Genomic DNA, 26178 nt, shown 5'->3' with positions numbered 1-26178 from the left:
GAGAGGGTGGAGGCTAGGTAAGCCAGCAGAGGTGGCCCCCAATTTCCCCCGCCCCCAACCCTGGCTTCGGTCTGGGGAGAGTGATGCATTGAAAACCAACAACAAAACCCTATCATGCCTAAAGTGCCCTACTTATTCATTTATTTTGATGCTTCTAATTAATAGTGTCTCCTATAGGTGTCTCATAACGCTTTTCGATAATGATGAGCTCATGGTTAAGTATTGCATTTAAGCAGAAAGCTAATTAGGACCTGTGGACTTAAAAAATTATTCACAACTTAAAAATTGAGAGTTACGTTTTATTCGGCGGGAATTTTTAGGACTACAAGCCCAGAGGCAGCATCTCAAGTAACCCTGAGAAAACTGCTCCGAGGAGGTGAGGGGGGAGCTAGGATTATATAGAAGTTTTGCAACAAAGGGCAGGTAGTTGGGAAGATCAAAAGATTATTGTTAAAGGAAACCAGATATCCCAAGTTAAGGAATTTAGGGCTTTTCTACGTATGGAAGATGCAAGAGCCTGGGCTCACTGAAATCATTCCTTTGATGTGCACCTCAGCTGTCTGGGGCCAGTACCCTGTGCTTTCCCATCCTGAGTGTCCTCCGGGCTCACCGTAGGGAGTGGCTGCAGTCTGATGGCTGCTCGATGGCAGGTGTTCTTTCCTTCCTGAGTTCCCTCAGGGCTCACCAGCTCACCGCAGGCTGTGGCTGCAATCGCTGAGGACTGTGTCATCCTTTGTTTACTGATATGGCAGGCAATGTTCCATTTCTCAGACTATTTTACAATATATTAACCACGATACAGCTGTGATATCTTAGGGAATTTTCTAGAATAGATGAAACAAGGTTCTTCTCTCTATTGGCACCTCAACTTCAACCTTGTTTTTCCAGTAACTGGCTGCCCTCTCCCAAAGAAACTTCATGCCAGAAATGGAGGGCAGCATAAATTTTGCAAGTGCTTGTTACAAACCGCTAGGGCCACGGCAGCACAAGTGATTAAACCCAGACAAATGACGAGGGCTTCTTGGAGGACAGTTCTAGAGGGGGTTCGGGAAGCCGACAGGGATGCTGAGGCACCGGCAATCAGGGGAAGACTCCCATCTCTAGGCCAGGGAGGCAGGCAGAGGAAACGTCCTCAAGGCTTGGTGAACCCGGGTGTGGAGGGGGACCCCCGGAGAGCTCTGGTTGCAGAGATGCAGACGCTGCCAGGGGCCCACAGTCTTGAACTTAACCTAGGCCCCTGCGACCCTGGGAAACAGCAAAACTTAAGAGACCTTCCACCCTTTGTGTTCTGGGAGCGGCTTTCTGCGAGGAACCACCTTTCCCGATGGGACTAGATAAGGCTCAGATGCCTGTTTGTCTGCTCAGGACAAGGCCAGATGCAGACCCTCCGAGGCCCATTCTCTGCCTCATAAATGATTAGCCGAACTGCTTATTCCCATGGATCAATGGAAACAAAATGCGTGTTAGTTCAACTTTGGTTAAGCTTCTCTCCTGCCCCAGGGGCCTGAACTTTGCCCATCCACAGCCTGAGCCAACAGACGGCTCCTCTTGAGAACAGGCTGGCCCCCACAGAACATTCTCTGATCTCCTATCTGATTAGCCCCCCTTTCCCCCCACCCCTGACACCTGGGTCTTCCTAGCCTTGTTTACTCCCTTCTAGAAAAAAGGGAAACCCCCTTTTGCTTAACTCTGGAGATGCTTGCAGATCTTACCAGGACATTCTCTGTAGGGCAACAGTTCCTTGACCCCTTGCAGTGATGCTTCTGAATAAAATCTCTCCTTACTACATCCAGGTTGTTTTTTTTTTTTTTTACTTGGAGTATAGTTGCTTTACAGTGTTGTGTGAGTTTCTGCTGTACAGCAAAGTGAATCAGCCACAAGTATACATATATCCCCTCCTCCTTGGATTTCTTTCCCATTTAGGTCACCACAGAGCATTGAGTAGAGTTCCCTGTGCTATACAGTCTGTTCTCATTAGTTACTTATTTTATTTTATTTTAATTTTGGTAAGACACAGCATCAAAACAGGAAGGAAGTGGGCAGGAAGTAGTCTGACCTCTCTCTTCTTGTTCTCCAGTTTCCCGCCAGTGCCCCCCCTCCACCCCGGGGGCTGGCAGCCCAAGGCTCAGACTTTCGGGGAAGGTCAGGACAAGGACACACGGTGGGTGAGGGCTGGGGGGGTGGTGCTGACTCAGGTCTCTGTACTTATCTGTGTTGGGGGGCTGCCTTTGTCCTGGTCTAGTTGTTTTCACCTTCCTGCATGGTCTTCTAGTTTATACTTTCTATTTCCACATTCCAAGTTTGTCCAGAAATATCTTTCACAGTTTTAAGATTCAGAAGCCATTGTTGTTAAGAGTTTGGTGTGTATTATTTCTGATCTGAATATATGTATGTTGCATACACATAGACACCCAAACATACAATTTCTTAACAAAAATGGTTTCATAGAGGTTATCTAGTTTGGTAACTTATCTTTTTATACTTGGCACTGTATCTTGGATGCCATTTTGTGTCAGTATATTTAATTATCCTTTACTGATAAAAATTCAAATGGTTTCTATTTTTTTTTCAACATTAGAAACCATGTTGGAAAGAGCGTCCATATTTTTTTTTGTAACTTTGTGTGTTCAATTGGGTGAATGCTTAGAAGCGAAATTGTTAAAGAATGCAAATGTTAAACATTTAATAGATATTGCAATTTCTCCCTCCAAAAAATTAGTAAATTTTTGTACTCCCACTAGCAGCATATGACAGAACTTGTTTTCCCATATTCTTGCCAACCCTGGGAATTATTAATCTTTTAACCACTGCCAATTTGATAGTTGAAAAATGATCTCTCATTGTTATTTGAATTTAATCATTTGTGAGTTTGATTGGTTTTCAAATGATTAATGGCCAATTCTGTTTTGTCCTCTGTGAAATAACTCTTTATATGCCTTCCCACTTAAAAACAGATCAGGCATCCTTTCTCTATTGACTTATAAGAAAGTTTCATAATATCAAGAAAATTAGCTGTTGTCAGAAGTGTTGTAAATATTTTTTCTCAGTTTCGCCCTTCACCTTTTTTTAAAAATAAATTTAATTAATTAATTAATTTATTTTTGGCTGTGTTGGGTCTTCGTAGCTGCGTGTGGGCTTTCTCTAGTTGTGGCGAGCGGGGGCTGCTCTTCGTTGTGGTGCATGGGCTTCTCACTGCGGTGGCTTCTCCTGTTGCGGAGCACGGGCTCTAGGCACACGGGCTTCAGCAGTTGTAGCGCATGGGCTCAGTAGTTGTGACTTGCAGGCTCTAGAGCGCAGGCTCAGTAGTTGTGGCTCACGGGCCTAGTTGCTCTGCAGCATGTGGGATCTTCCCAGACCAGGGCTCGAGCCTGTGTCCCCTGCATTGGCAAGCAGATTCTCAACCACTGCGCCACCAGGGAAGCCCCCTTCACTTTTTAAAGTTTATTTTTTGACGCAGAATTAATTTCCATTTTTAGATCTATTTATATAAATTATATAATATACATCTTTTACTTTAGAGGCTTTGCCTTGGGTGTAGAAAACTTTTACTTCACCAAAATTACAAAAATATTCAGATGTTTTTCTTCCGTTATGTTAATGTTTTATCTTTAAGTGTTAATTCCATCTGGATTTTATTTTAGTGTAAGAAAGTGAGGTTAAAAAAATGCAGATTTATTCCTTTATTTTTCAAATCGCTAGTGAGCTCTGTCAACACTGTAAAAATAAAAGCATTTTCCTCCAGTTCATTTGCAATGCTTTCTTGATTGTTTACTATATCTACATACGTAGATGTTTCTGGACTCTATATTTTCTCCCATCACTATTGCTCTGTATCGCCACTGTGCCATTTTAAATATTATTTAGAATTCTGTTATTCTCTGTGCCTCAGAATTTTTCTGGTTATTTGAGAACATATCCTTCGAAATAAACTTTGGAATAATTTTATTAAATTCTAAAAAAATATTATTTTAGAAATTTGACCATGATCATGCTTCACCATCATATTAATTAGTGGAGAATTTATGTCTTCACAATATTGAGTACTCCTATTTATAAACAAATGATAACTTTTATATGTTACTCAGGAGAATTGTATCGCGTGCTTAATCTAGTGCCTTGGACTTTCATATTACATTAGACTGGGACTCTTTTTACAGAATATTCAGACATGGCAGCAGAACTGAATTTGACTTGAAGATTTTGCTTCTGCCAATTTGTAATCCTCTCCTTGTATGAGGCAGTTCCACGATGGTTTGGAAATGTTGACAGTCCTCATGCACGGGTCCACTCGATGCTTTGACATGTATTTTGATTTGCATGTGAGTGGTCCCTAAGTCACTACATACATAACAAATCAAGCAGAGCTTGTGGCACAAGTCCAAACTGTTAACCCTGTGTATCAGGAAACAGGAATTTCTCTCTACTCTTTCTACCTATCATAAACGGAGGGTCTGGGACAGTGGTCTTGGAGGGAGGAGTGGTTCCCTAATGCATCATGTCAACCTGACAGATGGGCTAAGCCTTCCTAACGTAGACAGCAAAGTGGAGAGAAGGTGAAAATACGGGAAGGTGGAGAAAGGGGGACCTTTTCCCAGCGACTCAAGACTTAGTTGTCCTGGCAAAATGTGGATTTGTAATTCTGTTTATGTGTTGTGAATTACAAGGACACCAGACACATTTACATTAAAATGTAAGAGTGAATTTGCATTCTAAATTCAGTTACATTTGAGATTATCCACTGTCTTTAAATATTTCCACAACTTCACTCCACTTCCAGCTCCCTTCTTTCCCAATTCCCTACCTATAATTCTGTTTCATACACAGATTAAAATATGTGCTCTTTCTTAGAAAAAAAAGTTGGCTTAAAAAATGGGTGAGTGTATAATTTTTCTTTTCAAGCTGCTTCTAAATTTCTACTGGCTCACCCTTGTACATCTGTGCCAACCTCTTACAGTATATCGACATTGCAAAATCCAGTGCCATTAAAAAAGGAAATTAATTTGAAAATTCATTATAAATTAGATGTATTCTATTCTGTCTTCCTTTAGTGTGTTATGATATAACAGTTCATCTGTTCTTGCTAGGTTATTAAATTCCAGGCCAAAATATCTTGTGATGGGGGGGAAAAAAAGCTCATGCAAAATATGATAGATCACTTGAAGGGGTTTCCATACTTTCCTGAGCCACAATTTTCATTTCATGCCAATACCTTTCTTTGCCAAAATACACTCGGATTATGGCAGTAAATTTGGATAACTTATGTGATAATTTTTGGAGGAGAGGAAATTCACAAAAAAACACAGTTTACAAATTAAGAATGACTTGGAATCCACAATATTAAAAGAATCAGAAAGCTTACAAATGCCATTTTTTCATATCACTTGGGTGTAATTGGCTCTGGAAGGGTTAGCTCCTCATATTTTATCTCCATGACATAATATGTGGTTCACCAGCTTTTATGCGTATTTCATGATTGTCAAATAAGAAAGATGTATTAAAAATAAAAACGGAGAAAAGGATGACTTAAAAATTTTTTGTGTCATTAATAACTAGTAATCTAGACAGTGATCTGTTATTAATGCCTGTATTTTGGTGTATGTAGTATCATCTCTTTGAAGGAGTTTTAAAATTGTTTCTCCCTAAAACAGCTACAATTGCTTTTTTAAAAATGAAGCATTTACAGACCTAAATCTTTTTATTATGAATAATTTCAAGCATTCAGAAAGAGATAAAGTCATAGTAAACTTCTATAAATATATGTATTAGTTTCCTAGGGTTGCTGTAACAAGTTACCACAAACATCGTGGTTTAAAACAACAGAAATTTATTCTCTTATAGTTCTGGAGGTCAGAAGTCTGATGTCAGTATTATGTGCCTGAAATCTGGGTGTTGCCAGGAGACTCCAGGAGAGAGTTTGTTCCTAGCCTCTTTCAGCTTTTGGTGACTGCTACTATTCCTTGGTTTGTGGCCACATCACTCCAGTCTTCAAGATCAGCATCTTTTAATCTCTTCTTCTCCTTCTTCACATTGTTCTTTCCTCTGTGAGTGTCAATATCCCTTTGCCTCACTTTCATAAGGATACATGTGATTGCATTTAGGGCTCACCTGGATAATGAAGGATAATCTCTCCAGGTCAAAACCTTTGACATAATCACATCATTAAGGGCTCCCTTTGTTTGGCACATAAGGTAACATTCAGGGATTAGAATGTGGAAATATATTTCAAGGGACCAGCCATTTTTCAGCGTACCACAATATATAACCTACATTTAATTTTTGCCCTATTGTCTCTGCTGTATATATTAAGTTATTGACAGTGTGACATTTACCCCTGAATATTACAGGTTGCATCCCAGAGGAACAAGAACATATACCTACATAATCACGATTCCATAACCGAACAAAATTAACGTCAATTCCTTAATAGCATCTAACATCAAGTCCATGCCCATCTTTTCCTAATTCACCCTCAAAATGTCTTTTATAGTTTCACAGTCAAGGTTTCCATATCCCATTTGATGTGAATGCTTCCACTCCTGGCCTGTCTCCTTTCCCCTTGGCATTGAAATGTCCTGGATTGCTTTCCCGTAGAATATCTGGCCTTCTGGATTTGTGTGACTGATTCCTCATGAGGGTGTTTAACTTGCTTCTCTATCCACTGTATATCCTATTAACTGAAATTAAGGTTTAAAGGTTTAATTGCATTTAGATTAAATATTTTTGGCAAGAGATTTTCCATAGATGACATTGTGACCTTCACACTCAGTCACATAGGAGACACATCATGATGGCTGTCCCAACATGAGCCATGCTGAGATCCTCATTACACTGGATTTGTTTAACCGTCTTTAACTGTATTTCAACTTCTTTCCTATCTTGAGTCTAATGAATGGTGCCTTATTCTTATCATCATCTGATTAAAAGATAATCAATCATTCACCTGACTTTAAAAAATAGTTTTCTTCTGTCTTCTGATTATAAAAGTGGTCAATAATAGTTACAAACATTCAGGGAGAGAAAGGATGCGAAGATCTTAAAAGTGATGGAATCCCATCATCCACACTGGTAATGTTCATTAAACACTGTGTGTGTGTGTGTGAGTGTGAGTGTGCTTGTGTACATCTGTCCCAAAATGTGTGTGTTTACATTATTGAAATGTTTTGACTCCCAGGTAACTCTGACTTTGAACCTTGTGGATTAGTTCTGAAACATTGCGACAATCAAGCATATAGATGATACTTTATATTTATTAAAAGAAGAGTTTTCTTGATGATACATGTAGGGATTTATTAACATAAAAAAATCATTCAGCTTTTTCAGCTTTTTATCGGGACTCAAGAATCTCTTTGGGGTTGTTGTTTCCTCACTTTGAAGGAAGTACTGGTTTGAAGGGAAACAGGGCCCCATTAACTCGGAGTAATGAAAACCATTGGGGAACAGTCACAGATTATGCTTGAGGAAGAATGGGGACAAGAGAGAATAAAGGATTCACAAGGAAGTGACACCTGAGAGTGAGTTTAAAGCAGGAGAAGCATTTTGCTACACTTTAAATGAGACAGTGAGTGCAAAGACCTGCTTGTCAGAAACTGGGTACAAAGGCAGAGGTTTTGTATTTGTGTGTTCTTCTAATTTTAATTGAATGTTTTAATTGAAGTATAGTTGGTTTACCATGTTGTGTTGGATTCTGGTATACAGCAAATTGATTTAGTATATATATAGGTATATGTGTGTGTGTATATATGTACATATATATATACACACATTCTTTTTCAGATTCTTTTCCATTATAGGTTATTATAAGATATTTAATATAGTTCCCTGTGCTATACTGTAAACCTTTGTTGTTTACCTATTTTATTATTTATTTCGTTTTTTAAAGTTTTTTTTTTTTTAATTTATTTACTTTTGGCTGTGTTGGGTCTTCGTTGCGGTGCATGGGCTTCTCATTCCGGTGGCTTCTCTTGCTGCAGAGCACGGGCTCTAGGCGCATGGGCTTCAGTAGTTGTGGCGCACGGGCTTCAGGAGTTTTGGCACGCAGGCTTAGTAGTTGTGGCTCGTGGGCTCTAGAGCGCAGGCTCAGTAGTTGTGGCGCATGGGCTTAGTTGCTCTGTGGCATGTGGGATCTTCCCGGACCAGGGCTCGAACCCGTGTCCCCTGCATTGGCAGGCGGATTCTTAACCACTGTGCCACCAGGGAAGCCCCTACTTATTTTACATATAGTACTGTATCTGTTAATCCCAAGGTCCTAATTTATTCCTCCCCCGCAAGTTTGTTTTCTATGTCTATGAGTTTATTTCTGTTTTGTAGGTAAGTTCATTTGTATCATTTAGATTCCACATATAAGTGATATCATATGATATTTATCTTTCTCTGTCTAACTTACTTCACTTAGTATGATAATCTCTAAGTCTACCCATGTTGCTGCAAATGGCATTATTTCATTACTTTTTATAGCTGGGTAATATTCCAGTGTGTATGTGTGTGTGTGTGTGTGTGTGTGTGTGTGTGTGTGTGTGTGTGTATATATATATATATATATATATATATATATATATATATATATATATGTATATCCCACATCTTTGAGAAATGCAAATCAAAACTGCAATGAGGTTTCACCTTATACCGGTCAGAATGAGTATCATCAAGAAGTCTACAAACAATAAATGCTGGAGGGGGTGTGGAGAAAAGGGAGCACTCCTACACTGTTGATGGGAATGTAAATTGGTGCAGATGCTATGGAGAACAGTATGGAGGTTCCTTAAAAAACTAAAAATAGAACTACCATATGACCGAGCAATCCCACTCCTGGGCATATACCCTGAGAAAACCATAATTTGAAAAGACACATGCACCCCAACGTTCACAGCAGCACTATTTACAATAGCCAGGTTATGGAGGCAACCTCCATGTCCACCGACAGATGAATGAATAAAGAAGACGTGGCTTGTTTGTTCTTTTTAGATGTTTTTATTACAGATAACTGTAAAAAAGAAGATAATGGGGACTTCCCTGGTGGTGCAGTGGTTGAGAATCTGCCTGCCAATGCAGGGGACACGGGTTCGAGCCCTGGTCTGGGAGGATCCCACATGCCGCGGAGCAACTGGGCCCGTGAGCCACAACTACTGAGCTTGCGCGTCTGGAGCCTGTGCTCTGCAACAAGAGAGGCCGCGATAGTGAGGGGCCCGCGCACCGTGATGAAGAGTGGCCCCCACTTGCCACAACTAGAGAAAGCCCTCGCACAGAAACGAAGACCCAACACAACCATAAATTAAAAAAAATAAAAATAAAAATAAAAAAAATAAATAAATAAAATAAAATTTAAAAATTAAAAAAAAAAAGAAGATAATGGTATGCTAAACCCTAGTGTGTGTGTCTGTCTTCCAACTTCAACGATCATCACCTCTTGAACAATCTGGTTTCGTATATACTCTTATCCACAGCTAACTCCTCTCAAATTATTTAGAATTGAATCCCAGACACTAGATCACTTCACCATTGCATGTTCAAAATGTTTCTCTGATAGATAAGGACCCTAGAAAACAAAAGCAAAAATAAAATACCACTACTCAGCCAAAGCAAACCAAAATTTCTTAATGTCATCAGATACCTAAGAGCTCCATTTCTATTTTCCTTAGACATGCCAATTGTTAGGTTTTTAAATTTTAAATCAGCATCTAAATAAAGTCTATCCATTAGGATTAGCTGATATGTCTTCCAGTCTCTCTTTTTTTAAAACTGAGGAATAATTTATATACAGTGAAATGCACACATCTTAAATGGGTGATTTGTTGAGTTTGTACACACATATTCCATCTTCCTAACCAATACCCAATCAAGATATAGAGCATGCCCCTGCCGATTTCTCTCATGCCTCCTCCCCACCAGTCTCCATGTTTCATAGGCAACCATTGAAGAAAATGGGAAAAGGAAAGGTTTTTACCACCCCTCCCCAAAAAAACTGGAAAAACTTCAAAAATATATGTTGAAAAAGCACCTCAACTCCTAATTTACACAAACTTTCTAGGCTTGGTGTTTGTTTGGTGTATTTTCCCATCGTTTTACTTTTAACCTATGTCTTTATATGCAGGTGTGTCTCCTGCAGGCAGCAAAGAGTTGGTCTTTGCTCACCCCTCCCCCTCCCGGTCTCCAATCTGAGAATTTCTGACCCAGGTGGACTGTTCAGTTCACTTACACTTCATGTAATTATCGGTATATTTGGGTTCATGTCTATGTTGTGGTTTATTTTCTAATTTTCCCATCCGTTTTTGGTTTCCCTAGTTTTTGTTTTTTGTTTTTTTCTTTTTATGGGTTAATTGAATATTGAATATTTTTAGCTCTCATTGTTAATTCCTTTATTGGTTTTTAAGCTGTGTTTCTTTACATTCTTTTTTTAAGGTTGCTTTGGGAATTATAATATTCACCCTTAACTTAGTGTTAATATTATAACATCTTACAAAAACTGTCAAGTCCTTACAGCTACAGAATTTCATTTACCCCTTAGACCTTTGTTCCCTGGTTGTCATATACTTGCGTTCAAATACATTAAAAAATACCACAATACAGTGTTAATATTTTTGCTTTTAACACTCAGCTGTTATATTTACCCAAATATTTACCATTTTTGGGGCTCATCATTCTTGTGTGTAGGTCCAAATCTCCCTTCTGCCCGAGAATTTCCTTTAGCAGTTCTGGTTTGCTGGTGATAATTTCTTTTAGATTATGTGTATCTGAAACTGTTTATTTTATCCTCATTTTAAAGGATATTTTTACAGCATATAGAATTCTGAGGTGATAATGGAAGATGTCATTATTCCTAGCTTCTTTTTTTTTAACTGAAAAGTAAGCTGCCATTTCTACCAGTGCTCTTGTATAAATTAGGTGTCCTTTTTCTCTCAGTGCTTTCAACATTTTCTCTTTATCTTTGGTGGTATTCAGCAGTTTGACTATAAAAGGGTTAGATGTGTGTTATGGGCTGAATTGTGTCTCCCAAAATTCCTGTATTCAAGTCCTAAGCCCCAGTACATCAGAAAGAGACTGGAGAGAGGGCATTTTACAGAGGTGATTAAGTTAAAATGAGGTCCTTAGTGTGGGTCCTAATGCAGTTTGACTGGTGTCCCTACAAGAAGAGGAAACAGACATAAAGAAAGACCTCAGGCATGCACATGCACAGAGGGAAGGCCATGTGAGGACACAGCAAGAAGATAGCCATCTGCAAATGATGGAGAGGGCTCTCAGAAGAAACCAAACCTTCGACCCCTTGATCATGAACTTCTAGCCTCCAGAACAGTGAGAAAAATCAGTCTCTGTTGTTTAGGCCACACAGTAGTGGTATCTTGTTATGGCAGCCCTAGCAAACTCATACAGTGTAGTTTTCTTTGTGTTTATTCTGCTTGGAGCTCACAGAGATTCTTAAATCTATAAATTGATGTTTTCCATGAACTTTGGGAAATTTTGCCTTAATTCTTTAGATACTTTTCTTCCCCATTATCTTTCCCCGCCTGTTTGGGATCCAGTTATGTGCACGTTAGACCACTTGTTATTATGGCATGTGTCACTGAGGCTCTGTTCATTTTTTTCTTAGGCTATTTTCTCTCTTTTTCTAATTAGATAATTTCTATTTATCTATCTTCAAGTTCACAGCCTTTTTTCCTGTCATCACCTATCTATTGCTAAACCCATCTTGAGAACCTAGGTTAGTATATCTACACTCGGCTGTTTCACCAAAATATTGCATTGCCTTTCTGTGTAGTAGAATTCCCCACTTTTATATAGTACTTTTTAAAAAAGGAACTCTACCAGCCTCAGCAAAATTCCAGTGAAGGCAAATTCAAGTTTGGATTTGTTGTTTGCCTTTGTCACACAGCATGGTGGAAAATATGCCATTTTTAATCACAGACAAAAAATAAATAATTGTGATAAATCAAATCAACAATATCCTAACAATAACAATGGAAAAATACCTTTAACAATCCCAGAGACACTGATTAGCCACCTAGACTACTAACAACAATAAAAGTTGTTGAAGAAATGAATACTCTACTTGCATTTTCTGTATTCTAGTTATTTAATTAATACACATATAATGTTGTTAAAATATTATTTAGCACTATTAAGCATTTCATTTGACCTTTTTAAAGCACATGTAAGTTGAAAGGCTGTTTAGAATGCAGCAAAATCATGCCAATAAGAAAGGCTTATAAAACTTTTAAACGAGTCAGGTGCACAAATGTGTTTGGTTAGGTTTATATGCAATGTCAATGCACTAGAGTTTAAAGGTGAATACTGTAATGATTCACCCCAATCCACACTAAACACCATATTTTTTCACCTTTACTTTGCCTTCCCATTTTCTCTCCCCTTTGATACTTAAATGTAGACCAATTATCAGACTGAAAGAATAGATCCACTTCACAATGTTTTGACAACAAATATAAACATCCCCCCAACAAGCTCAAATACGAACATGAGATACTTTTCTCAGTGTTGTGATCACGTTAGCAATGGTATCAAAGAGCAGGTAAACTTCCAAGTATCCAGACTTCCAAGTTTGATCATATTTTTTGGGGATCTGCAATTTTATAGAAATGCATACTATGTCAGAAAAATTTATTTTTTTGTGTACCAGATAGGGCCAGGAATAGAAAGGACTATCAGAAGTTTGTCCCCTGTCTGCACAAGCAGACATTTAGCTGGGTTTTTAAATTCTCTTTTTAAAATACATCTGTCCAAGAAAGGGTTAACCCTGTTAGTCATTTGCATCTTAAAATAGCTACTCTTAAAAAGACTGCTTTTCTCCAAAATACCTTAGGGAGTGCAATTGCCCTGAGTACAAAGGCATTTGGTTAAGGGGAGGGTCTTGCCAAGAATTAAGAGTTACTTGGAGGTTCTTGGAGGAGAGACAGCTCTCTGAGCTACAATGTGTTGGCCTCTATACAACCAGATAGAAATCAAAAGATCCTGAATATTTGGAGAAGTAGCAAAGAACTTCCATAATGGGGATTGAAGAAATTTTTCCCCAGGATCTTATTCTTTCTGAAAAATCATATTTTGTGTCACTTTTGTTTGAGACAGACCAGTCATCTGAATAATTGAATGCCTGTTGGAGTTTCCATTGATGTGTTTGGCTGTTTGGCGTTTCCTATTGTTCAGAAAGCACTATGGAAAGAAAGCAAATAAAATATTTGATTTCTGCTCTGCAGGAACTCTTGTTATGCTGAAAAACTGAACTTGAGTGGTGTATAGAAAGGTTGAACAGATTCAACAATTTTTGGTTTAGCTCCTTTCATGTGCCGGCACTCTTTTAGACTCTGGGGGTACCTTGGCAAATAAAGCAGACAAAAATTCCTACCTTTGTGGAACTCACATTCTAGTGGGTGAAGACAGACGGTGACGATAATAAGGAAAGTACATAGCGGGTAAGAAATGATTTCTAAATATACGTTATTTCTATATAGTATGTTAGAAATTACAGAGTATGTTAGGAATTGTTAAGTGCTGTTAAAGGGAGAACAGAGTGAGGGTCACGAGCACGTGTGGTGGAGGTGAGGTTGCGTTATTAAACAGGAGGGGTGGGGGCTCCCTGAGAAAGTGTCATTTGAGCTGAGACTTGAAGGAGGTAGGGGAATGGGTTACGCATATTTGGGAGAAAACAGTGATTCCAGACAAAGGAGGACAAGAAAGTGCTGAGCTGGCAGCAAGCCTGACCACTTCAGGAATAACATGCTGGCTGATGGAGTGGAGTGGGTGAGTGGGGGAAGAATTAAAGAGATGTGGTACACAGGTAGCAGGGGACCAGGTTGGGTAGAGTCTTGTAAGTCGTGAAAGAGAATTTGGAGTCCACTCTGAATGGAATGGGAGACCACTGGGTGATTTTAAACAGAGGAGTCACGTGATCTGACATGTTTTAACAAGATCCTTCTTGCTGCTGCATGGAGAACATATTGCGAGGAGACTGCGATTGGAAGCAGTGAGCCATGTTGTTGGGGAACCATTGCAATAGACCCCACTGGAGATGGTGTCACCCAAGGATGGTGGCAATGAAGGTTAAGAGAAGTGGTAACACTGGGATATATTTTGAGGGTGAAGCCAACAGAATTTCATTTTGGATTGGCTCCAGGTATGAGAGGAATTGTGTTGTCAAGGATGATTCCAAGGTAGCTGGAGGGATGGAGTTGCCATGATCTGAGAGGGAAGGAAAAGCAGGGAGGTTTGGAGGTCAAGGTCAATATCAAATTAGTTTTTGTTTTTAATCATACATATGAGAAACCATTTGGAAACCATGTGATGAGAACTGAAGTTAAGGAAAACTTGCCCTGTTTGGACAAGCAAAGGCATGTTTGTTTAGGATATTATACCATCATGGACTTTGTTTTGCTGTATTGTGGTAGCACACGGTATTTTAAATGTGACAGGTATTCTCTGATTGAAGCCAGAGAGTGACGGTGAGGTCTGTGTGACAGGTTGAAGAAATGTTTATGCTTCTTGGATTTATTTATTCCAAGAAAGTACTAAAACCTATTGAATTGAAGGTTATTCATTTAGTGCTAATAATTTGGGAACTGAAAACTTAAGTTTCACTATTTCAACACTATTAATTTATAGTCCCCCTGAGGTCAAAGAAGTCTTTGGGGTTCTATAATATCTGATAGATTTTTTTTGAAGTCTACACTTATCTGTGTTTACAACAGCTCAGAGCCCTGATTTTCTGCCCAGTTCCTACACCTCTCCTTACTTATCATGTCTTCTGTCATCTTCCAGCTCCTCCTCCTCCACGACTTCTAATCTCCTCTCCTCACCATTGGCAAGATTATACGCACGGTTTTGATTTTAAGCCATTTCTAATTCTTTGAAAAAGGTAGGTTAAATTGAATAGGAAACATTATATGTAACATAAAATGAATGGGGGTTATTTGGAATTTATATATGCTTATGAGGATTATTTTATGATTAAATTCCAAGATCAGGGAAACAAATGTCTAAACCAGACATTTAGATAACTCTCTAATTGTGAAAATTCCACATTCCAAAGTCTGCTTAGGACGTGGTGCTGGATGGATCTCAGCTGCGAAGAGAAAGCAAGGGGGTGTATTGACTTGTTGGGGCTGCCATAACAGACACCAGACTAAAGAGTGGGTGCCTTTAACAGCAGAAATTCATTTTCTCACAATTCTGGAGGCTAGGTGTCTGAGATCAGGATGTCAGGAGGGTCAGTGTCTTCTGAGGCCTCTCTTCTTAGCTTGTAGATGGCCATCTTCTCCCTGTGTCTTCACAAGGTCTTTCCTATGTTTGTGTCTGTCTCTGTCCTAATCTTCTTTTATAAGGACACCAGCCATATTGGATTAGGGCCACTCATATGACCTCATTTACCTTTATCACCTCTTTAAAGGCCCCGAAAGAGTGCCATTCTGAGGTACTGGGGGTAAGGACTTCAACACATGAATTTTGGGAAGAACAAAATTCAGTCCAAAACAGGGGGATGACCTTAAACCATTTTACCTGCAGCGAAAAAGAGCTGTCTGAAATGAAGCTGCCTGAGGGACCAGGATTGCAAGGACATTCCTCACCCTCCCCCCCGCCCCGCCAAACCTTCTTACACCGAGACTCAGAAACCAGCAAATCAGGTCATTTCAGTTCATTCTTGAGGGACTTTTGCTGTGCTTAGAGATCAGAAACATAAAAAGAAAATTCATTAATAAATGAAACTAAGAGATTGATGCCCCTTTGTTAGTGATAATAGCAAAAATTCATAATCAGTGAAAAACCTGTTGGGGGTTTGGCATTATTTGTTATTGCTTCCTTCCACATTATCCACGTTCACATGGTCAGTGTTTTCACTTTCCCTGTGATTCAAGTAATTTGAGATTTTTAGAGTATAATGACACAATTTTAAGAAAAAATAACTATTTTCTAACGTAAAAAAAATGGTAAGAAGAATGACATTTTTGACATATCTGCACCTCTCTTTAATGTCGAGATTAAGAAAAGAACTGCTGAATTCTCATATCTGCTTCTCTTTCATTGGTTACCATATGTTGTCTTGGTTGAAGAATATGAAGAAAATCCAGCCTCACCCAGATGTGTGGTGGGAGCAGGTAATTATGATCGATCTACGTGGACGGTACACCAAACTCAACAGCTGGTCATTACGTACAAGTTACTTACCATGTGGAATCTGAAACTGCATAAATGAACTTCCTGAGACGTTACATCAAAACCTATTGGTCTATCTCGCACTTTGAGTGGCTCTTTTACCCATTTTTAAAGTAAAATTGTCTTCCCTGAAAAAAGTACTGACTAGTTGAGTACTTTTCCTTGAGACAACCATTGTACTTCGGTCTGCCACAGAAATGCTTTCCATTTTGCAGCACAGAATATTAAAAAAGACAGGTAATCAAAGGTTGAGATTTATAAAGTTAATAGTTCGTACTGCTCCATCAAGAACACCAGAGACGAAACTGGTAATTTTCTTTTATTGTGAGGGCACGGTGGTGAAGAATAGCATGTCTGCTAGTACCATTGGGTCCCAGTGGCGTGATTCAGGCTAAGGTGACAGCAGTTTAACCCACCCTTGTTTTTGGTTCATCAGTGCAATTGTCAGGACAATGGAAAAGGGAAATATCTTCATATCATTATGAACGATTTTGACCTCCTGGGTCCCCTGAAAGGATTCCCTGAAAGATGTCCATGGACAAAACTGATTTACTTAATGTTGATTTAGGGAACTGTTCTTTTTTTAAAATTTTTTAAATTGGGGAATAGTTGTTTTACAATGTTGTGTTAGTTTCTACTGTACAGCGAAGTGGAGTTCCCTGTGCTATACAGCAGGTTCTTATTAGTTATCTATTTTATACATATTAGTATATATTTATCAACCCAATCTCTCAATTCATCTAGGGAACCGTTCTAAGTGTTGGAACATATATTCCATCACTGAATTCTCACAACGAAGCTGTGAGTCTTCTGCTTTTATGGTTTCATATATAAGGAATCTGAGGCACAGAGAGGTTGAGTCACCTGTCCAAGGTTGCACAGTGGTAACTGGTGCCCTGGGATGGGACCCAGCCTGTCTGGTTTTAGAGTATGTGGTTTTTGCTACTAAACTGGCCTCATCTACCTATTGTTTATCCCCATTGCCTAATATTTAACTATATTTAATTATGATGATATATTCTCTCCTTCACAACTATTATTTAGAATGACACCTTTTTTCAAGGAAATGAGAAAGATGCATTCACAGGTAGCTCTTAAATTGTATTTAGGTTTTATAACCACAACTACTAAGTTTTGCATTTTTTGAGTGTTAGGCATGCTCTTTGTACTAATATATTTAGTGAGAACCTGTGTTGAGCCATTTGCTCTGTGGTAAAACTACTTTTTGAATATATGTATAAACAGATTTACACGAACCCAGGAAGAAAACTTCAAATTGATGCCACACAATAATTTAGAATTCCTAAGTTCACATGGAATGAAAGCTTTTCACTAGGATGTGGAATAAGAAAAAAGAAAAACAAGAATTCTGGTGGAAAGGCTCTGTCCAGAGCATCCTTTCAGCAATGAGTCAAATCGACATCTTAGCCGTCAAGGTGACAACCCAGACACACAGCCTCTTAATTACACATTTCTGTCTTTTTAAGGCTTAAAGTGTCTTTTTTTCTTGGCGGTGGACAGCTCCTGAAATCAAAGCCCTCAAGCCCAGATCAGGAGTCTTAGAGGCACTTCCTCCTAAAATCGGTGACTCCGGGGGGAGTTTCTGCTGCTTCCTTCCTCTGAGATGCTCCCGCGAGGTGTCCACTAAGCCATCAGCTCTGAAGCGCTAATGCATCAGCAGCGGGCTTTTGTGACGGGCTGCCCTCCGAGGACTGGATGAGAGGGCTTAGGCTGCCTGGACTCCAGGGAATAACAGCTGCAAATCCATGGGAGCCGGCTCAGCCTTCCCCCTCCTTTGGGACGCTCTCGTGCATGTTGATTGCCTTGGAGGAGCCCTGTGCTGAGGGAGAGGTCACTTTGAGGATGGAGCTTATCCCTTTAAGTCAGCCAAAGTCCTGCTGCTTGGCAGCTCTGTTTCTCCCAACTCCAGGTGAGGACATCCCAGGAGCTGCTTTCTCGCAGGAGGCTCAGGTGAGGCCCTTGGCCCTGCGGCCCCAGGTCTCCTCCTCTGTATTCCATTCAGAAATCTCTTTCTGCTGCTCCTGGGTCCTCAGTTGCCCACAAGCAGCCATCAACCCCTGGGTCCCTGGCTGCATCGCCCACTCTGCTAATTGGGATTGTGATGCTGGCACTTGCTCACCTTTTGTCCTGTTCCAGTCTCTCACTTGATGGGACACTTAGCGAAATACAATATGGCAGCACTTCCTGTTAGAAAGCCCTAGGGTATAAAGCCAGCAACTCTCATGTAGGTAACATTGCTTTTGGGAGGGACAGCAAACATTTTTCCCCTTTTCAATTCCCCCGAAATAAGCATATATCAAGATGTGTCTGTCCTCACTCTCGTACACACACACACACACGTGTGCACACAACCACTTGTTCTGTCATTATCGGTAATTCCAACTCATCACATTCAATAGAATTCTGACTTGTGACCCAATGTAGTCCTGTATATCTCCCCTTTCACTATTAAAGGGTAAAAGTAAAATAAAATACATAAAATAAGAAAAGAGACGAACCTGTGATCAACAAGATTTTATCAAGTTTAGCATTCGAAATAAGAGAATGGACTTGGTATTGAAACTCGATGGGTCTCGTCTTCATTGAATCAGGAAGCCTTCCTGTCTCTTTTTTTTTTTCTCTCTATGACACGAATTCATTTTGGATTTTTATGAGATGTCAAAACTTCCTTGGGTGGTGTGAGAAACAGCTAGGAGATTTTGAGTAAAAGGTTTCAGGCCATGATTGACACAGTACAGTAAGGGCATGGCTTTCCTGACACGCTGTAAATTCGGGGGTGAATTACATTGTGCAGGTGCTTCTTAGGAAGGCTCTGACTAGATCATTTGTGAACATCAGCCTATATATCAGTGGCAGGAGCTTGCAAATGGCTCCAGAATTGGACGCAGAAACATCTTTTCTTTGTGAGATGGGCTCCTTCCCTGAGCCCAGGAGAGGGTGTGTGTGTGTCTGTGACAATGAATTATGGCGGCCAATGGAAAAGGGGATTATGGATTATGTAGATGAAAAATGCAACTATCACTCAAACGAGCTTTGATAGAACCTTCCAATCAAGATTCCAGTCTCTGGCCCTGGTGGATTAAGTTAAAAAAAAAAAAAGTGCTTGAAGTTCCATTGAGAAGCAGGCCACATCTTCATAAATAAACCCTGACAACAAAGGTGCCTGAAAATATATGCTCTTCAAATTTAACGAATGTAAATCACGAGTGAAATGTCTCTGTCTGAACTGCAGTGGCCTACTGACGGCTGGGTTTCTTTTGGTTAATAAGAACTTACTTCTTTTTATTCTCGTGTTAAATTCAGGCATTTTTTTAACCTCATCAGGACTTGAAATAAGACTGGATATCAGAGGAAAGAAGGAGGGAAAAAGTAACTTTATTAATAATATTAATCTACAGCTATTTGGAGGACCTTGTTTTATTTTAGCCATTCATGTGACAATCTAGGCAAAGCTTCCCTGCCCCTCTTCTACACCCAGCTACTTCCCTGGATTGGTTATTTCTGTCAATTCTTTGAAATTTGAGTTGGAATCTTTAAAGACATTTCCTATATTTCTATTTCCACTGATGTTCAGTTTTAAATTAATCTTATGTAATAGGTGAAAACTTGTAATTATTTCTTTGTGATTTTATTTTTATAATTGCTTTATTCTCCTAGAATCATATCTAGCAGCCTTTAGAATAAGCAAGGGAGAGATATATTATTACAAAAAGATTCCAAAGGCATAATATTAGATGAATTCTCCTTCCTGCTCCTGAGAGACAGATAATACCACATTTGTTCCTGACAATATATACATCCCCTAATGACATGTTAACAAATAATGTATGTGCAACTAATTTTTTTTTTTCTAAATAAAAGGACAAATCATTATACATTTTTACTCGGGTTACTTTTCAAAAGTTCACAAAATACAAGAAAATAACAAATTAAATAAGTTTCCACTATGAAATAACAAAAGTCAGGAAAATATGATAAAACTGTTAACACATTAGAAAAAGTCATTTTAAAAAAAATTTTTGAATTTTATTTTATTTATTTTTTATACAGCAGGTTCTTATTAGTTACCTATTTTATACATATTAGTGTATGCTGATTATTTGCACAAGTTTTGAATAAAATCAAAAGAAAAAAGGGAAATAAATGGCACCTGGTAAAATCAAACTGTTAGAAAGATACTTAGTAATTTTTATTTCTCTCTTGGATTTTTATATTAAGAAAATAAAATATGACCCATAAATTTATTTGCTCTGTCTGCATGCATTATGCTTGATATAAAACAAGTCTGGAAAATAGAAGTTTAAATGAAACTTTAAATATATCAGGGAACATCATTTATGAGGTTAGTATTGCTCCATTATCAATTTTCTCTGAGCATTTATTAAAGAATATCTTTTGTTTTAATTTGCCCAAGACAAAGCAGTTTAGAGACATTTACAAAGATGAGGAGGGAGCTTCAATTAACCTTCATCGCTGAGATACTTTATGTGCATGAATTACAATACAACAGGGTAATTACCTACTACCTTTTGTGGAGAAATTCTAATAAAGGAAGAAATTGATTTATACATAATGAAATTCAAGCTCTTCATTTCTTATCAAATTTTTTATTATTAGAATGGTTGTAAACTCTCATTTTGAGACCAATGGAAAAAGTTTCTAAATTACATATAAGGTTGAAGAAACTCCATTATTGTAATTTATTTCAAATGAAATTAATAGCCAAGCTATAGTTGCAAAATGCACTCTTAAAAGTCATTATGTACAATGTGGTGCTGAACTTCATTTTATTTCCTAGAGAAACTAGACAGAAGGGTCTAAAGTTTATTCAACCATGTCTAATTCTAAATATTATTTCATCCAAAGGATGATCTTTTCTGGACTCTTCCATTTAATAAATAATTTTTAATCTGCTGTTTAAAACAATAATCCTTAGGTTACTTTTAGTTTCAAAGGAAATATATATTTCTTTCTGAAAGTAACTGATGGGAAAATAAAGTGAAATGCTTTGAGATTACTTCAAAGTTTGAAAACCTCAGAAGTTGTTTGGACCTTAGGAAAAATATAACTTACCTACAATAGTTAAATTGACTCTTGAGTTTTCTTTTTCTTAAGCTCGGTGAAGAGCCAATTAATGTCAGTCATGTTGGTTGTGTGGGCAAAACGGGCTCTTGTCTTCCTGGAGCCAACGTGAAATGAACGCTACATTTTTTTTTTAACATCTTTATTGGAGTATAACTGCTTTATAATGTTGTGTTAGTTTCTGCTGTATAACAAAGTGAATCAGCTATATGTATACATATATCCGCATATCTCCTCCCTCTTGCATCTCCCTCCCACCCTCCCTATACCATCCCTCTAGGTGGTCACACAGCAAGAGCTGATCTCCCTGTGCTATGCGGCTGCTTCCCACTAGCGATCTATTTTACATTTGGGAGTGTATATATGTCCGTGCCACTCGCTCACTTCGTCCCAGCTTACCCTTCCCCCTCCCTGTGTCCTCAAGTCCATTCTCTAATCAGGGCTGGGAAAGCAAGGAGGTTTGCACATCTCTGCTCTCTCCGCCTAGATCTGTTTCCACCTCCACTCCCACAAGCTTCAAGAAAGGTGTGAAGAGAAAGGATATTGTTTATACGAGATGCTTCAGAGCAAGCAGGGGAGGCTGAAAATAGCACCTGAAAAAAATTGTGACAGGTTCCCCTTAATAAAACACACTTAAAATTTCCTCATCAGACTTTTATCCTACACATATTAATTAAAGCAGAAGAACTTTTCTTTGGGTTTATTTAATGCTAACAAAGCCTGGTGTGTGCACACACACACACACATATTCTACATCTAAAATATATAATAATCTAAAGATATAATAAGCTATCTTAATCATTGTGATAATTGTAATATTATATTGTTTTTCAACGAAACTTCTGTTTTCCACGGGCTATCATGCACCATAGAGGGTTAAGACATACAATGCCAAGTATTAAAATAACTGAAAAACTCCGTAAGATTTTTTTTTCCTTCCAGTTTTCATTGGGCAATTTGGCATCGTAAGAGCAGAACCTTAATGGGAGATTCTAAAAATAATGCTTGGAGTAACGTTGTATCTGGTTAAGGTTTTTCCACACTGTTTCTTCAAATCTGCACAATTAAGAATTTGCAGGAACTGGAAGCAAAAGAACAAAAGGCAATAAGACTTACGATGGGATAAAGTAGGAGTCTGGGATGAACAGATACACTTGACTACATGTAAAACAGATAACCAACAAGGACCTACTGTATAGCACGGGGAGCTATCCTCAGTGTTTTGTAATAACCCATAAGGGAAAAGAATCTGAAAAAGAATAGATATACGTGTATGTATAACTGAATCACTTTGCTGTACACCTGAAACTAACACAACATTGCAAATTAACTGTACTTCAATTATAAAAAAGCTATATCAATAAAATTTTTAAGTGGACAAGAAAAAGACTTACAGAATGTGATAATCAGTCGCAAAACCATACCAACTGCATGTTGGTAGAGCTGCCAAAGACATTGTAGTTAAGATACGGCAAAGGGGTTAAAGGTGGAGTCCTCCTTCACTGTTCCACTGGGAAACCCACTGGAGCACACTCCCCAAACATTTCCTTCTTACTAAACCCACTCATGTTTTTGGGTCTGAACTTGATTCTGTTCACAGCAGCATTTATTAGTGCTCATTCTGTCTCTCTCTCAAAGCACACCTCTCTTCCTCTGTCCCTTGGATACCAAGAGTCTGTTCTTCTTCCCTCTCTGGGCATTCCTTTTCAGGCACCTTTGTTCATTCCTCTTCCATTGTACATCTCTTGAATGCTAGGAGTTGCCTGATATCTTTTCTGAGGTTTCATTCATTCTCCAGCTACCCTTTCCTCCTAATTTGTTTACTTCGATGAGCATCTATACCCAAAAAACTCCCTACTCTAACCTTCAGTCCAGACTTTTTTCTGAGTTCTAGGCTTTTACGTTCAAGAGTTAACTGAGCATCTTGACTTGGATGCATTCCTAAATGTATCATTCTTGATGCTTACTCTCCTCTCCCTCTCACACATTATTGGTCGCTTCTTCTTGTTGATTGCCTCTCCTAAATAATCTTGAACCAGTCCCTGGCTTTCCATCCTCCAGCCAATTGTGACCTGCAGATCAAATCTGGCCCACCTTCTGTTTCTGTGAATAAAGTTTTCTTTTTTTAAACATCTTTATTGGAGTATAATTGCTTTACAATGGTGTGTGAGTTTCTGCTGTATAACAAAGTGAATCAGCTATACATATACATACATCCCCATATCTCCTCCCTCTTGTGTCTCCCTCCCACCCTCCCTATCCCACCCCTCTAGGTGGTCACAAAGCACGGAGCTGATCTCCCTGTGCTATGCAGCTGCTTCCCACTAGCTATCTATTTTACATTTGGTAGCGTATGTATGTCCATGCCACTCTCTCACTTCGTCCCAGCTTACCCTTCCCCCTCCCCGTGTCCTCAAGTCCATTCTCTATGTCTGAGTCTTTATTCCTGTCCTACCCCTAGGTTCTTCGGAACCACTTTTTTTTTTTTAGATTCCATACATATGTGTTAGCATACAGTATTTGTTTTTCTCTTTCTGACTCTGTATGACAGTCTCTAGGTCCATCCACCTCACTGCAAATAACTCAGTTTCATTTCTTTTTATAGCTGAGTAATATTCCATTGTATATATGTGCCACATATTCTTTATCTGTGAATAAAGTTTTATTGGAACACAGGCATGCCCAGTTGTTGTGTGTTGCCTATGTCTGTTCTCTGTTATAACTGCCGCGTTGAATTTTGGTGACAAAGAATATATGGTCCACAGAGCTTAAAATATTTACTATCTGGCCCTTTGTAGAAAATGTTGTCTGACCTCTGTCATAGGGAATACCCACACACAGGTCACCATAGCAACTCATGCTATTTATCCCAAACTTAACTCATTGTTTGCTACCCCAAATCGAATTCTCCACAATAAAATGAGAGTCACTATGTATAATCTAATTCTCATCATGTGGCTTCTTGTAATCCCTCAGTGACTCCCCCTTGCCTTTAGGAAAAATACCCAACTCCTTGGCTTGGTCAACAGAACCTTTTATGAACTCTCTCTCTTTAGCTCCTGGAGTCAAGAGTCACACTGTTCCCAGTACATCAGTCAGATGACTTTGAGGTCTTCACATGTTCCATGTGACTTTAGTACATGTTATTTTTTACATCTAAACATGACCCCTGGATCAGACGTCACACTTCAGGGAAACCTCCTGTGACCCCTGGAGTCTGAGATTGGGTTTCTCCTCTGTGTTTGGATAGTACTGAGTTTGGACATCCTTCACTTTAGATGAAAAATGCCCACTTGCCACTTGGGAAGGTTAATTTTGTGTGTCGAGTTGGCCAGGCCAAATAGTAGTCTAAATATTGCTGTGAAGGTGTATTTTAGGCAAAATTAACATTTAAATCAGTAGATTTTGAGTCAAGCAGGTTTTCCTCCGTGATGTGGATGGGCCTCATCCAATCAGTTGAAGGCTTTAAGAGGAAAGACTGAGATCCCACAAGGAAGAGGGAATTCTGCCTCCAGGCTGTCTTCAGACTGAAAGTGCGACATTACCTCTTCCCTGCGTCTCCAGCCTGCTGCCTGCCCTGCAGATTATGGACTGCCTGGCCCCCAAAATCACATGAGCCAGCTCCTTAAAATCAACCTCTATCTACATATGTATGTATCTATCTATCTTTCCATCCACCTACCTGTCTATCCACACCCTAGTGGTTCAGGTTCTTTGGAGAACTCTGACTGATACACCTGTCAATACAGTCCAGGCAGGAGGCAGGGAGATGACTAGCTTGTCCACCATATTACACTAGAGGCTAATTAATACGGTGCCTGGAATATAGTAAATATATTTTAAATAGGAATAATGGACTGGCATGTACCTCCTGAAGAAATGTATCAATAGTAAAACAGGAAACATACTGGAGAGGGAAAAAATGGATGTAGTAAGAGAAAAATAGTCTGTGAATCATCTCATGGAGACTCAGGAAAACTCTGCTGAGACAAACAGAGGTCTCTGAGAAGTCTACAGATTTCTAGTGAGATAAGGGCTCCGCCAACGCCATTTTTCTGGGACATAGTCCGCGGGCTGGGGAGCATAGCATGAGAAAGCATGAATGAAAGTCTTGCTACCTCTCAAAATATCATAAACGAGAGAAATAGACCCATAAGATGGGAGTTCTGCTCCCTGCACACACCAGCCCCGGATGGAGTGTCTTGTTGTTGCAGTTGTTGCTGTTGATGAAAATGATCAATCTCACACTGTGGTAGGAGCATCAGTTTTGTAGGTCACCTATTCTCAGGAACACCAGTGAGGGACAGCGCCAACAGTGGCAGTACTCTGCGAAGCTGATCACGCGGGGATGGTGTAAAATGCACTGCCACGAACGTTGAATCAAACTTCTGTTTTGTGATGGGAATTACAATGATGGTGTTGTCTCTAAAAACGTGCTCCTGATTTACATTTTCCTCTTTTTTATTTTTCAGGGTCCACTCGAACCTGTCCTGGACAAGATACCATTAACTGCTATTTTCTACCCAAGGATTTAGCCAGAGGCTCCCCCATAAGAGTCGTGTTCTCTGGGGCACCCAAGACATTATTCTTTCACATTCTTCACTCATCTGATTTATTCACGTAATTTATTTAATTAACACTTATACATAGTATTTATTATGTACAAGACAGTGTTCCAAGTAATTTACAAATAATGAATGAATCAGTAGTATTTACTACTTAGCAACACCATGAGATGAATTATTATTATCTATTATCCACATATTGCAAAAGAGGAAACTGAGGTACACAAGTCGGGTAAGTTGTCCAGGTGTGTGCAATGGTAAGTGTGAGAGGCAGTATTCATCGCATGGTGAGGGCCCAGGGCCCACCCTCTAAGTGACTCTCTGTATGCTGCCTGTTCTTCATTCTGTCTGGCTTTGT

Source organism: Balaenoptera ricei, chromosome 18 (assembly GCF_028023285.1).
Source record: "Balaenoptera ricei isolate mBalRic1 chromosome 18, mBalRic1.hap2, whole genome shotgun sequence".
In the NCBI taxonomy this organism is placed as follows: domain Eukaryota; kingdom Metazoa; phylum Chordata; class Mammalia; order Artiodactyla; family Balaenopteridae; genus Balaenoptera; species Balaenoptera ricei.
Note: the sequence above shows the minus strand (reverse complement) of the source record.